Below are 16,140 nucleotides of genomic sequence, written 5' to 3' on the forward strand. Positions count from 1 at the left end.
TTTCCTCACCTCATGCTCCCATAGTGTTGGGTCATCCCTGGTTAAGAACACACAACCCCCAGATTGATTGGATAACTGGCAAAATCATTAGTTGGAGTTGTTTTTGTTTATCCTCATGCCTGCAGTCTGCCCTACCGCCAGCAGAGGCCGCCGCTCCACCACCCAAGATCGAGCCGCCTGACCTGTTATCTGTCCCCATGGAATATCATAGCCTAGGAGAGGTGTTCAGTAAACAGCGAGCTCTTTCTCTTCCTCCTCATCGACCCTACGACTGTCCCATTGACCTCCTTCCCGGGGCCCCTCTGCCTTCCTCACGTCTGTTCAACCTGTCTCGCCCTGAGAGAAAATCCATGGAGAGTTACATCCATGACTCCCTGGCTGCTGGTGTCATCCGCCCATCCTCCTCCCCGGTCGGTGCTGGGTTCTTCTTCGTGTCCAAGAAGGACCGCTCACTGCGGCCCTGCATTGATTACAGGGGTCTCAATGCCATCACTATAAAAAACAAATATCCATTACCCCTCATTAACTCCGCCTTTGAACCCCTCCAGGAAGCCACCATCTTTTCCAAACTGGACCTCCGCAATGCCTACCACCTCGTCAGAATCCGTGAAGGGGACGAGTGGAAGACTGCCTTTAACACACCACTCGGTCACTTTGAGTATCTGGTGATGCCTTTTGGACTGACGAATGCCCCAGCAGTTTTTCAGTCAATGGTGAACGATGTACTCCGTGACCTCCTCAACCGGTCAGTCTTTGTCTACTTGGATGACATTCTCATTTTCTCCCGTAACAAGGAGGAGCACATTATCCATGTCAGGCAGGTGCTGCAGAGACTCCTTGAAAACAGACTCTTTGTGAAGGCGGAGAAATGCGAATTCCATGTCAACACAGTCTCATTCCTGGGCTACATCGTTGAGGAAGGAAAGATTAGGACCGACCCTGAGAAGATCCAAGCGGTGGCGGGGTGGCCCAAACCAACCTCAGTTAAACTGCTTCAACAGTTTCTTGGTTTCGCCAATTTTTATCGGCGCTTCATCAGAGACTACAGCAGAGTGGCGGGCCCTTTAACCAGACTCACTTCCCCTACAACTGGTTTTTTCTGGACTCCAGAGTGCGATGCAGCCTTCTCGGAGCTAAAGAGACTTTTCACCACTGCCCCTGTGCTCATCCACCCTGATTCCTCTCGCCAGTTTGTGGTGGAGGTCGATGCCTCCAACACCGGGGTAGGGGCAGTTCTTTCCCAGCGCTCGGAACGAGACCAAAAATTACATCCATGTGCATTTTTCTCTCGCCGCCTCACTCCAGCTGAGAAGAACTATGACGTGGGTAACAGAGAGCTGCTGGCTGTCAAACTTGCCCTAGAGGAGTGGAGGCACTGGCTGGAGGGAGCCGAGCTCCCTTTTATTGTATGGACAGACCACAAAAACTTGGCGTACATCCAATCTGCCAAGCGCCTTAACTCTCGTCAGGCTCGATGGGCCCTGTATTTCGGCCGCTTCTCATTCACCCTTACCTACCGTCCAGGGTCACGGAACCTCAAGCCGGACGCTCTCTCTCGCCAGTTCGCTTCCGAAGGACCAGCTGCCAATCCAGACACTATCCTGCCTGCCTCCTGCGTGGTGGCGGCTGTTACCTGGGAGATTGAGTCATTGGTTAAGGAGGCTCAGCGGGCGCAACCTAACCCAGGTAACTGCCCAGCTAATAGTCTTTTTGTGCCTACCCCTGTTCGCTCCAAGGTCCTGCAGTGGGCACACGCCTCCCGTCTCTCCTGTCATCCTGGTGTCCATCGCACACTGTTTATTCTAAAACAACGGTTCTGGTGGCCTTCCATGGCTCAAGACACCAGGGCCTTTGTTGCTGCCTGTACAGTATGTGCCCGCGCCAAGTCCTCCCACCAATCTCCCTCTGGCCTGCTTCGGCCGCTGCCGGTACCTAGGCGTCCTTGGTCGCATGTGGCCTTGGATTTTGTCACTGGACTTCCACTGTCACAAGGAAATACCATCATCCTAACTATTGTGGACAGATTTTCCAAGATGGTACACTTTGTTGCTCTTCCCAAGCTTCCCACAGCCCGAGAGACTGCAGATCTTCTGGTCAATCATGTTGTTCGACTCCATGGGATTCCCACCGACATCGTCTCTGACCGGGGTCCCCAGTTCATTTCCCACGTTTGGAAAGCCTTCTGTCAGGCTCTGGGAGCATCAGTGAGCCTGTCATCTGGATATCATCCTCAGACGAACGGGCAAACGGAACGGGCCAACCAGGATCTGGGGGCGGCTCTTCGCTGTGTGGCTTTCAGGAACCCTTCGTCATGGTGCCCACATCTGCCATGGATCGAATATGCCCACAACTCCCTGCCAAATGCAGCCACAGGTATTTCACCCTTTCATTGTGCCATGGGTTTCCAACCACCCCTGTTTCCATCCCAGGAAGAGGAGGTTGCTGTTCCTTCCGTTGAGACCCACCTTCGTCGCTGTCATAAGGTGTGGAGGGATACCCGAGCCGCCCTGCTCCGCTCCGCTGCCCGCAACTGCCTCATCGCAGACCGCCACAGGACCCCGGCTCCCAACTACTTACCAGGTCAGAGTGTTTGGCTTTCCTCCAAAGATCTCCCACTCAAGACAGAGTCGAAGAAACTCACGCCACGTTATGTCGGCCCCTTCATCATCGACTCAGTTATCAACCCATCTGCAGTAAAACTCAAGCTTCCCCCACACATGAAGGTTCATCCGACATTTCATGTTTCTCTGTTAAAACCTGTTGCCAGCAGCCCCTTGTCTCCTCCAGTGAGTGTTCCCCCACCCCCCCGCATCATCAATGATCACCCAACCTACACCGTCAGGCGATTGTTGGACGTTCGTCGCCGTGGAAGGGGATTCCAATATTTTGTGGATTGGGAGGGCTATGGTCCAGAGGAGAGGTCTTGGGTTCCCCGGCGAAACATCGTGGGCGCGTCCCTGGTTCGGGACTTCCACCGGGATAACCCTGGTAGACCTGGTAGACCTGGTAGACCGCCTGGAGGCGTCCCTTAAGAGGGGGGTACTGTGGTGGCTCTACTCTTCAGCCACCTCCCTTGTGAGTGTGTGTTCCCTTTCCCTGTCTGTGTGGGCGTGGTGGCTGTCACTCCTGGCTCCCGGCTCAATCTCCACCTGCTGCAAATCTCCACCTGGTGCAATCAGCGTTACACACCTGATTCCCATTCAGCCATTTACTAATGGTATATCAGCGGAGGCTCCACAACATGTCAGCGCCAGATCGTTGTTTAATCCCCAGTGGTAACTCTCAGCCTTCTTAGCCGATTTAAAACTATTTCTCTGTACACGGAATACTTTTCTCATCTGTTTCTCTTATGCTCCAGGATCACTATCCAGCCGCCTTGTTACCATCACCTGCCGCCACCAGTCATCATTCCAACCGGATTACTCTCCACACTCACCAGTCTTCATTCCTACAGGATTACTCTCCACGCTCCTCCACCTCACAATAAACCTTTTTCCAACACTCTGCCGTGTCCTGCGTTTGGGTCCTATCGGATATCGTAACACCCGCGGCCGATTCAACGTCAGAGAAAGTCGGCCCAAGCAATCACTCTGATTGGCTGTTCATACTACCGCTGCCTGCTGGTAAGGACAGTTATTGCCACTCGTCGACTGAAGTATTTGCGGTGTGTTTGTAGGCGGGCGGCGTAGCCGACGCAGGCGACGTAGCTGACGTAAAAGTCGGGACGCCTTCGGTACGCGTTCTTTGGTCTCAGGTGGCTGTGTAGCGGCCTTAACCTCGAACCTACAGTGCCCAGCTGTCAGAGCTGTGAAAATAAAGAAATTATATACCCCAGTGGCAAACTAATGGCGCGTTTCCACTACAGCGCGGAGCACGGTTTAAGAGGGCTGTGACGTCAGCGGCCCGTTTTTGGTTGCGTTTCCACTTGGCCTAGTACCGGCCGGCGGGTCCTAATTCACAGTTTTTCTGGCCTCATAAAATCATGGGTCTAGGGCCAGAGACAACGAGGCTGAGTCGGGCTGAGTATGCTAAACTAGAGAGAGAATCGCTGGCAAGGGGGCTACAACTACAACAAGATGGACATATTTGACCGTGATTTAATTGTAATACACGTTTCAAAATGATGCCGAAGTAACAACATACTGATACCGGTTAGTAAAAACCATGAATTAATGCTTTGACAAGTCTGCAGACAGACGGCAGGCGAAAAACCTTTTAAAATGCGTGTTTTCTAAATGGAGATTGGCTAAGCTAACGCAGTATATGCTCCGACCGTCCACACTCACAACAACGGCCTATACAGACATAAATAAAGCAGCGACTGTATTCGCCATGACACAGGCAGTCTGTGGTTTGTACTTGTTTAACTTTTGTCTAGTTTCTGAACATATATGAGGAGCTGTGAGCTCTGAGTGCTAACAGCTAACGGCTGTGTTGTTTTTCTGGGGTTCTCATTGAAGATGACGTCACGGCTCCGCCTACACTGCGTTACTATAGATACTACCCCAGTTCCTAAACTGTAATGGAAATGCGCCATAAAGTGAGCCAGTCCTAACGAAGCCATACCGAGCGAGGCCGAGCGAGGCCGTGTAGTGGAAACGCGCCATAAGGTACTGTAAATACAATCCCTTGCAGCCCTAAAAGGATTCTCCCATGGACAACTATTATATCTGTATACATTTTGACAGCACACCTGAAACTGCAAACAAGTTTTATTAATATTCCTTGTGTTATGGTAGGTTATTTTATTAGTGCGGAACTGCCCTTGAAAAGGGCGTCCCCAAACACATAAAGTTGGGTCATGATTATAATACGAGGATTAGTCAGAGCTGTGAAAATAAATATAATATCTTTACAATAAATAAATAATGTGTTTGCTACAATTATCTCTAACCACCCCCCAGATAAAAACAACAACATATATTTGAATGCAGTGTTATTTCAGACTGGAATATGAATATGAGATTTGGTAAAGGTTGGATGCCCCTTTATTGACCTGCGTATTGTTTCCTAGAACAGGAAGCACACCCTTCACATGATTTAACATTATTCAGGGAGACAATAAAATGACTGTTTACTTACAGAACAAATATTACCATTGACCGTAAATCCTTCAATAAATGTGGGCACGATTATTCATATTAACCTTGTTTCTACTCAAAACAGATGGGTAATGATGTCCCCACATCTACACCTCCCTGATGATGCAATTTCCTGTTCAGCCTGCATTACTACAAGTGATTTCATCATCAATCCACCGACACACGCACGCACGCACGCACGCACGCACGCACACACACACACACACACACACACACACACACACACACACACACACGTCACACACACACACTCACACACACACACCTCCTCATGTTAGCTCTGAAGTTACCCGAGCAGTTTGGTTCATTCCCTCCCACAGTTAACAATTAAGCTCTTCCACTTTCATTACCGTGTAAAGTGAGAGAGCTTAACTGTTAAAAACAAGTCATTGTACTTTTATTGCTGCAAATGCATTGGTTGTAAGAAAGTACGATCTTATGAAGGGCCGTGTAGGCCAAAATTCAAACTCACCACACACACACACTATTGAAATCCTCTCATATTCACTACTGAACACCTCACACACACAACTGAAAATTAACCTCACACACACACAACTGAAAATTAACCTCACACACATACTATCGAGTGGCGAAGTCACGCCCATCTACTTCCGGTCCATGGGACCTTATTTCGGAAAAATTATGTATTGAAGTCAATGGAGAGAGAAAACGTATCTTTCGATCCCGTTTGAATTGTGCCATGAATTACACATATGATGTTTGTCAATTTTAAAAAATCATTTCCATGTCAAAAAAGTCACACTTTGTCGTAAAACTGTTGAAATATAAGACTATAAAAAATACGCAACTAGAAAGACTACAAATCCCAGAGTCGCATAGGTGATGTTTTCCTCCACTAAAATAGAGATAGCTAAGATAAGATAACTTTAACAAGATGCCTGTGTGCTTAGTACCAGGTTGTTATCATACCAGCAATGGGTCTTGCTCGTTCTTTCGCTTCCCGTCTGATGAAAGGACCAGGAGTGGCTGGATCAAGTTAGCTACCTAGCTAGAAGAAAGCACGTTAGTTAGCATTACAGCCGGCTTAGCCTTGTCATTTTTATTGGCCTTAACATGAAGTAACATTAAGTAACCCAAAATGTTAAACAGTAAGAGTAGTAGTCATATTTCGTGAACCCTTTGAAGAGTACTGTCACACCGGTGTGATCATTCTATAACGGCCCGTCCACACAGCAGCGTTAAAAAAATCTTGGAACGCTTCTGCCCATTCACTTTGAATGGGGTGACGTCACTTTGCCTCACTTTTCGCCGAACTGCATTGTGGGCAGCAGAGCGGAGATTTTCAGGATTTTCAGGATTCAAAGTTGAGCAATGTTCAACTTTTGAAGCTGAGGTGGAAGCGTCAGCCAATCAAATCCCGTTTATGCAAATCTGACAGTTCAAGCGCTAGCCAATCAAACCGTGTGTATGCTGGGAGAGACATTCATTTCCTCATATTCCAAAACATGGAGGAGAAATTAGCGGTAGGGAATCACCCGGTGCTTTATGACCAGTCCCTATTTACCTACCGGGATACAAACCGGAGGAGCCAGGCATGGAGGGAGGTGGCAGAGACAGTGGTAGGTTTTCGCCTGTTTGGGGAGTTTATATCCAGTTTACTTCGGGCTTTTTTCTTCGTATGTCGGGGGGCGGGAGATTCATGTGATTGGTTGTTGGTGCCTTGCTCGCAAAAAAATCCCCAAGCTTCAGATACGCCCACCTCCAAGATTATTTTAACGCTGCTGTGTGGACGCTCCGTCATACACCATTTAAGCCCGGGGGAGAAATGCTAATGCTACATTAGCATCGGCGATCTTTTCTACTTCATGCTATCTGCACAAATGGTTGACATTAAACATAAAAAATATCAGGCAGTTCAGAGAGAATCAAAGGAAGGCAGGCAGGCAGGCAGCTTTGCATGACATTCTTCTGGACGTGTTTCATTGTGGTGATAGTGAGGGTAGTCAATCCCTTTTTTGACAAGACAGTAGTGACGGCCATCTTGGTGACGTGTGTTGTTCTGTGAGACCAGAGATGTAGTTCATTGAGCATTTCACACAAAAAAATGTGTTACTTCACAGTTTTACGACACATTATTTTTTTTTTGACTTGCAAAAAATTATCTTTTAAATTGACAAACATCATATGTGTAATTCGTGGCACAATTCAAACGGGATCGAAAGATAATCTTTCTCTCTCCGTTGACTTCAATACATATTTTTTCCGAAATAAGGTCCCATGGAGGTCCACCGGAAGGGGAGGGACTTCGCCACTCTATTGAAATACTTTCACATTCACTAGTGAACACCTCGCATACACAACTGAAAATTAAACCTCACACATGCAACTATAAATGAACCTCACGCACATACGACTGAAAACCTCACACACACACTCCTGAAAAACATTTTACTGAAAGGTTCTCAGTAGGGAATGTGCATGTGTTTCACCTATGTGTGTGAGGGGGATTCTTGCTGTAACGGAAGTCATTAGCCGCGTTCACACCAAGTACTTTCCTGTACTTAGTTCCGGCACTAAGAGCCCTGGCGCTTTTAACCCCAGGGTACTTAGTACAGATCGCGTTCACACCGGAGTACTTTTCCCTGAGGGAAGATTACAAGTACAGTAGGTGGCAGTAAGCACCTTAAAGTTGTTTGCAACCCGCTACAAAACAAGAGAAGAAAAACTGATACAGGATCTGTTTAATCGCCATGTCGGTTTTCTTTATTGCACTCTCAAGACATAACATTAAATAGAAATATTTTAAATGTAACTAAAGTGTCAGTTGTACATGTCAGTAAACATTGTCAATATAAAATAAAGTGTCAGTTGTACTATATAATAACAGTAATAACAATATAAAATAAACTCCCAGCTGTAGGGAGTCTCAGCAGCAAACCCACCTTTATTATATATCTTCCTGAGACCCACTGCATCCGTCTGCCATAAACACTATGCAAACATACATGTTAGTTTTGGCCCATAGTGGACTCCATGTTGTGTTGTGTGAAATGGGGGGGAATTAAAAGTTTAGGTCAAATAATATTTAAAATGATATAAATTATCATATTTGTGTATGTGCCCCTGCCATTCCCCCACAAGGTTGCAACATTGATGATAAATAAATGACAAATAAAGCTTTGCCAGTTTATAACCGATGAAACATGATGGTATCAGAATAATCACTTACATGTGATGTATAGGATGCTACACAGGTCACAAAAGATAAAGTGTCAGGAGAAATAAGCTTAATCGCCATGTCGGTTTTCTTTATTGCACTCTCAAGACATAACATTAAATAGAACAATTTTAAATGTAAATAAAGTGTCAGTTGTACATGTCAGTAAACATTATATATAAAATAAAGTCATAACAGTAATAACAATATAAAATAAACTGTCCCAGGTGTAGGGATATTCTCAGCAGCATGCACACCTTAGTGCAACGTTGTGTGTCGTGTGTCAGTATTTACAAAAACTATACCAAATAAACTGTTATTAAATGCAGTTTGTCGCTCATCCTGCCGCTGCGCCGACGCTTCCTCATGGCGCAGCGCCCACACTTCATCCTGGTGCTGCTGGCGCTCCATCTGCTGCTTGAACACTTCTGCCTGGCGCTCCATCGAGGTGAGCATCTTGTCCTCCGTTTCCTGGGCCTTGGTGAACAGCACCATCTGATCTCCACGCAGCGACTCATTCACCACGGCACGCCGGTCCTCCAACGCCTGGGCGGTGTCAAAGAAATTCGCATCCCGTGTCCGCTTTCCTAAGAGGGGAAAATAAGCAATATACAATATACAAGTTTAGTCGCCATGTAGTTTTACAACATACTAGGAATGTGTTTTTTGTATTTTCACAAATAGAATTAAGGTTTCACAAATCTGAAACTGTGTTATAAAGAATCTTTTGACTCTGGGATAATCCAGTCCAGATAAATCGGCTATGCAGCGATTTAAGAGGTTCAAACACGGAGGATTGTTCCTTTTTGAAGAGTGCTTCATGTATGCTTGAACTTTGTTTAATGTTGTTGAGGCAAGTTAAACATAAAATATGATGAATATTATGAAATAAACATGATTGTGAACATCAGTTCGATGCGTAACGTTCTTTCAAGACAAAGTTACAGTGTGTGTGTACTGTGTGCTCGGGGCCGGTGTTAGCCTATTATGGCTAGCATGGCTAGCTTGATCTACTGAGCAAATAAAAGTACATCTGAGACCATTATTGTGCAGATTAAAACCCCAGTGCATGTAGTTGATTTTACCTTCGTCGTGGTCGTCATCGTTGGCCACTGAATCCGCCGTTTGTAGTCCTGCCCGAGTTTCTTTATTTTTAGCCGGTGTGCCGTGGGGCTGTGCACATTCCCAGGTCGAGTGAAAGCTACTGAACTGGCTTCAGTGCATTCCCTGGGTCGCGTCCTCTGCGTAGATCTCCAGAAGCGCCGACACCTCCTCATCATTTCTTGATGCTTGCCATAACTGCTTTCAAAAACAAACACAACGCACGGAGCGTTGTGTTTTTGTAGCGAGGAAAAACAATGGCGGCTCTACACAACATTTTCAGAGTTGTACGGGCGTGGTTTGCAATTCGCCCAGCCAATCAGCACTGGGGCACTTTTGGAGAACTTTTCACCCACAGAAAAGTACGCTCTCTGAGTTGGCTCTAAAAATGGGGGTAAAAGTACCCGAGATTAAGTACGATTTTTGGTGTGAACGCGACTCACGGAACTAAAACGCGAAAAGTACGGTGAAAGTACTCCGGTGTGAACGCGGCTAATGTAATGAAACGGAAGTACCAAACTGCTAGTGGTCTCTCTGCTAGCTCCGTTAGCCCTGTTAGCTTCATTAGCTCCAGGCTGCTACAGGGGCTCAGCTGATACAGAGAACACAACTTGAACTCTGACGTGTTTGTTGTGTTGATGCCTGGTGGAGTATTCTTCATTGAAATATCGCACTTATCTTATGGCTCTACGGTTCAAACAGACCGTCCATGAATGCAGTTTCTTTGATAAGTGAAATTCAAGCACTTTATTTCTTACTGGTCTTTTTATTCAGCTAACGAGCGAGACGAAGCTACATCTGTGCTAATGATGCTATCCGTAGCATACAAGTTAAACCCCAAGCCTGTTTTTCAGGTTTCAGGCTCGAAAATGACATGCCCAGAACAAATGACTATAACTTCACTTCTAAAAGGGTTAAATTAATAATCTTTTTTCTCAAAGCAAGGTTACATCTGTGAGATGGATGTAGAAGTGTCAGAATCAATATAGATGTTTCTGTGTCAGAGTGAATTCAGATGGAACATCGTAAAAAAGTGTAAATTCTTACCTCCGCCTAAAAAAAACCCATTACTTATAGTGAAAACCACCCTTGAAGGATGGGTTAGTAGCCTAAAAGCTTTAGGAATCCAAAGTATAACATATAAAAAGTACCCTGTATCAAGATTGAGGCAAAACAAGTGAAAATTGACCTTTTTAGAGATATTTAGGGGAAAAAAGTCCAGGCGGACTAAGCTTTGGGCACATTTGGGCACATCTGGTTCCATCAGTGCCATTTGACCTTTTTCAGGTGCCAGACTGTAAAAATCATTTTATAACATTGAATCATCACTATAGTTATTCATTCCATTAAAAAAAAAGAAAAAAAAAAAAGAAGAAATTATTGTAAAATTTAACCTGCTAATTATTGTCATGGATTTGAAAACTGATGTTGTTTATTTGCTATGTTCTGGCTGCTAGCTCAGTGAATTATTGCCTGCAGTGATGGGGTGTATACCCATGGAATCTGTGGAATCTCAGCTTTCAGATGATGTGTTGTTTGTGCAGAAAGTATGAATTATAAATGATCATTTTTGAGTTATGAGCAGAAATAGCATTAGTCCGTATTTGCTAAGGGCTCATTGAAAGGCTTCTTGTGGGAATTATTATTATTATTTTTTATTTTTTTTCATATAGTCAGTTAGCTGAGTTTCTTCCCGTCAGCTGGGTGTGGAACATTAATAGTTTCATAAATGACACTTCAGAGATCACACTGGTGCTAGCAGATGTAGCATTTTCGGACCCTTCGGCGGGTCCATGGGGTTTAACAGGTTAGAGAAGTGTAAAACATTAAGAAGGATTATACTGTAGAACAAAAGGCTTCTCGGTGAGGTTGGTAAAATAAGGTCATGCTTGTACATTAGTTAGTTTGCTAGTTAGGTAACTGTAGGCATTGTTATTGTTAATTTAAAGGGCCCATGTCATGCTTTTCCGGTTATTACCCGTCCCCTTGTGTGTTATGAAGGTTTTTATGCATGTAAACGGTGTGCAGAGTCACAAACCCTCAAAGTACACCCTGTAGCGAGTAAAACTCTAACACAGAAAATACCTCCCCAAAACGCCTCGTTGGAGATACGTCATTGTCCATTTGATTCTTCCATTTCGTTCCGGGTACGGCATGATGTCAAGCCGTACCCGGAACGAAATGGACCAATCCGTGGAGCCGTTACATTACGTCCACGTAGCCATTACGTTAAGCCCCCGCTGATTGGTCCAAATGGACCAATCCACGGACTTCCTCACACACACATCTGTGTGCAGAGAGCAGGCAGCTCAGCTGATTTCTCCTCCCTGGCTGCAGGCTGATAACAGACAGTTGGGATGGCGGCGAAATTCTCTCTGCAGACCCATTCTCACAGTGTTTATCAACCTTTTTCTTACTCAATATCAAGCCACACTTATTGTTTTTACTTCGGCTGTGACTTTGTGTGTGCTCAGGATGAGTTTGGCTGTGTTTGGCTGTGTATCGATAACAAGGAAACAACACCTCCACGGAGCTCAGCACGATTCACAACGTCCCGACCAATCAGAGCACACTGTGCTCACAGGGAGGGTGGGGGCTGGAGCTATTGGAGCTACAATGAGCCGTTAAAGGCAGAGAGTGAAATTCAGTGAATACACGTAGTTTACAGAGATGCTGTATGAGAAACCAATGTGAGTTTGGAAAATTGCACAATATAAATCTATTCTAGTAGACCTCAACAATGGAATTATGATCAGTGGAAATGGCCATGACATGGGCCCTTTAAAATAGCTATGCTCGACGATGCAGACAGCTAGCGTCACAGTAGTGTTGAAGACTAGCGTACTGTATGAGATTAACCTCACTATAAGATCTGTGTATCTGAAAAATATGAATCTCACATTTCCAGTTGGTTCCAGAAATAACGTTAACGTAGATATTGCAATATGGTTTGTTGAGCTGGAGTTGATTATTGAAGCTTACTGGTTACCGTTCATCATATTAAACGAACAAACCCAAACCTTGTTGTTTTTATTAATATTATTACCAAAACTTACTTAGCATTTTATTATCATTACACTGGAGAAACCGACTTATTGTGGCAGCAGAACGTGAACATGTAACTTAATGCTTGCATTTAAAGGTAGGGTAGGTAAGTTTGAGAAACCGGCTCAAGATACACTTTTTGTTATATTCCATGGAATGCTCTTAACATCCCGATAGCAATGAATATCTTAAGTGCTTTGACAACAAATCCATAACAAAATTTCATCTGGGGAAGCCGTAATACTGTAAAAAGTACGACCAATCATTTTAGCCGGCCCGGCTAAAATAACTGGATGGCCTACCTGCCTGTCAGCCTTCCATCTGTGCACAAACTCATCTTGAGCCCTCATTGGTCATGTGCGCATTCGTGTGTGTAAGGAAGTGGCAGATTTTCTCCGGTTGTGTATTTTCAAATTCTAGCGATCTCGAGCCGGTTTCTCAAACTTACCTACCCTACCTTTAAGGACGCTTTAGGGACAAGGAAATGATTTGTTTAAATATTAGATATGACGTTATGTGTGCTTCTGTGACAATTAAGCTTATTCATTGCATTACATTTGTTAAAGATGTTTGTCTTTTACCCTTACGCGTGTGTTACAAATGAATGTGAATATGGCATAGGACAAATATTTAAATTGACTGTCTCATGAAAAACGATTCCAAAATAACAGTAAAATAAAAAGGACAATAATACACACTCCAACTGATAAGGCTGTGATATCCAGCACTTTTTTTAAGGATAACAAAAAGATTATCACATGACGTTTGCATGTTAAAAAGTCTGTGACCAACACATTGTTACTTTACATATATATATCTGTTTGTTTAAAGTTTCCAGGTGATGCAGACAGACCAGAGGATGCTGAACACGAGAGACAGACCGAGATTCCTGACATCAGTGAACTTCAGCATGGAGTGAAATGTACAAAGACTCCTTTCATACTGTACAAAGAATCGAGAAACTTTCTGGTTTAAATAGATAAAGTAACAACTATAATACACTGATATACATGCCATTAAACATGACTAAATACTGACATCAGGGAAGTTGACTGTTCCTTCCTTGCAAAAAGTTACATTTCGATTTTACCAAGCAACATGATTTTTTTGTCTGCTTTCACATTTCAATGTATTTAAGGCAATTATTATTTTACATTGTGAGAATTGCTACCATTTGTCTCTACATATTGTCTGTAAAAGACGTGGTAAAAGTGGTTCTTACAGTGAGACAACCGAACAGCATGATTCTACATTTACACTAAGTTCTGATAACAGTTGAATATTATTTAATAATAACATATATTTTAATGTTGATTAACTGCAGACTGTTCATTCATAATCTGATTATCTTTGTGATGAATTTAAAAAACACATTAAAATAAAAAATATATATTATTTCTATAGCCGCTTAATAAACAAACACACCTCTTTCATAAATAACACACTTGCTCTGCAATAATGTCATATGTTTGATGTTTCTTGTCATTTCTGTTAGGAAAGGACATGCCTGAAGGACACAACTGCCTCATCGTTTTCTCCGAGGGGCCAGAAGAAAATGAAAAGCTGATATGACATTAACCTGTTAAGCCCTGAGCCTGTTTTTCAGGTCTCAGGCTCGAAAATGACATTCCCCGAACAAATGACTATATCTTCCCTTTTAAAAGGGGTAAATGCATAATCTTTTTTCTCAAAGCAATGATAAACCTGTGAGTTGGATGTAAAAAAGGCAGAATCAATATAGATTTTTTTAATTTTAATGTAAATTCAGATTGAACATAGTAAACAATTCCGTCCAAATTTTATTTTTTACTTATAGTGAAAACCACCTTTGAATGATGGGATAGTAGACTAAAAGCTTTAGGAATCCAAACTATAACGTATAATAAGTACCCTGTATCAAGATTGATGCAAAACAAGTGAAATTTGACCTTTTAAGAGAGATTTAGAAAAGAAAACCCACTTCTGTTCACAAATGTTTTTCTACCAGCGCAGCGCCTCCCCAGATCTGGCGCCCTAGGCGAACATCTATAACCAGGGGTGCACACAACTTTCTCAGTGAGGTCCTCAGATGAGTACCTGGAGTCAGTGTTTGGTACTCCAACTTCTGACCATCGTTAACGGGGGGGGGCGTCAGTGGAGTACAGCGCTTCACGATTGTTAACGGGGGGGGGGGGGGGGGGGGCGTCAGTGGAGTACACCGCTTCGCGATTGTCAAGGGGGGGGGTGGCGTCAGTAGAGTACAGAGCTTCGTGACCGCGGCGCGTGTGAACGTTGTGATCAGCTGTTTTAGCGCAGGGCTGCTGTACAGACCGACGTTAACAGCAGCCCTGTCTGTGCACACGGAGACCGACTCTGTCGTCCGGTGAACTAACCGCCTTCTGGAAAAGCTTCACATTTACGTCGGTACGCAAATGCGCTTTGTGACACAAGTGACGGTACGCATTTCAGATTGTTGCCGCGCATGCGTACCTGCGTACCAGTTATGTGCACCCCTGTCTATAACGCCAGTGCTACGGGCCGGCCCTGAGGCCACCTCACGAGCTGTGCCAGGTGATATCAGTGTTTCTCAAACTTTTTCATACCAAGGACCACTTAACCAATAAAAAAACACTCGCGGACCACCTAACTCCACAAATATCCAAAAACATCGTTTTTCTAGAACAGATTACAAATCGCCTGAAAATGGTACAAACAGGTGGCAACATGTGTGAAACTTAAGCTCGCTCCATTGCGGAGATATTCCCGCGAGAGTGCGCAAAACTTAAAGGAGGCCTATCATGCAAAATGTACTTTTAGATGTCTTTTATACATAAATATGTGTCCCCGGTGTGTCGGGGAACTCACGCAGCGTCAGAAAATAAAACCCTTTCTCTTTTCCTCCGTACACAAATCTTTTAAAAACGGGGGTACAACGAGCGGATACAGATTTGCTGCCGATATGACGTCAAATCGGTGGCGGACCCACAGAAAGTTGCTATCAGAAACAATGCCTGATGTGTTTTGGATGTAATCTCGTCTTTGTTTACATTAGCAAGCCTCGCTAACACTCAGAGCTAACCTGTACTGTAGAGCACATGTGTTTAAAAAGCAGGAAATAAAAAAAGGAACTCACCTTGTGATAAACCTGAGAGAGAAAAAGCATTTGAGCTCCATACTGTTTCAGAACTAATCCTTGATGTGGTTAAGAACAGGATGGCGTTTTATCACAGCAGAATTTTACTTTATCTCCGGTAGAATTCTGATCAGGCATTAGCTCCGCCTCCTCTTTTTATTTTTTTCAAGCTAAGGACCCAAAATCTGCGTTTCTCTAACAGGGCTGCAAAAGAGGGGTATGAGCAGTATGAGGCATGGCTACAATGGGTGATCTGTTTGGTATTTTAAGCAAAAAACTTCACAGACATGTTTTGTATAGGTATGGCCCTACAATATATTTTTCCAATATAGCATAATAGGTCCACTTTAAATTAATTAATTAATTTCAAATGTGAAATGTTACCAATATACTCACGGACCACTAGGGGGCGCTCATGGACCACCAGTGGTCCGCGGACCACACTTTGAGAAGCACTGAAAGGTAGCAGCCTTGACAGGCCACTAGATGCTGCTGTTGCGCAGCAAATTGTTGTTTTTTGTCCATTGTGGGACACCATATTTCTCCTGTTGTTCTGGGCGCGGCTGCCATCTTGGCTCTAATGTTTACATTCACTCCAT

The sequence above is a fragment of the Trematomus bernacchii genome, unplaced genomic scaffold (genome assembly GCF_902827165.1).
Source record: "Trematomus bernacchii unplaced genomic scaffold, fTreBer1.1, whole genome shotgun sequence".
NCBI lineage: Eukaryota > Metazoa > Chordata > Actinopteri > Perciformes > Nototheniidae > Trematomus > Trematomus bernacchii.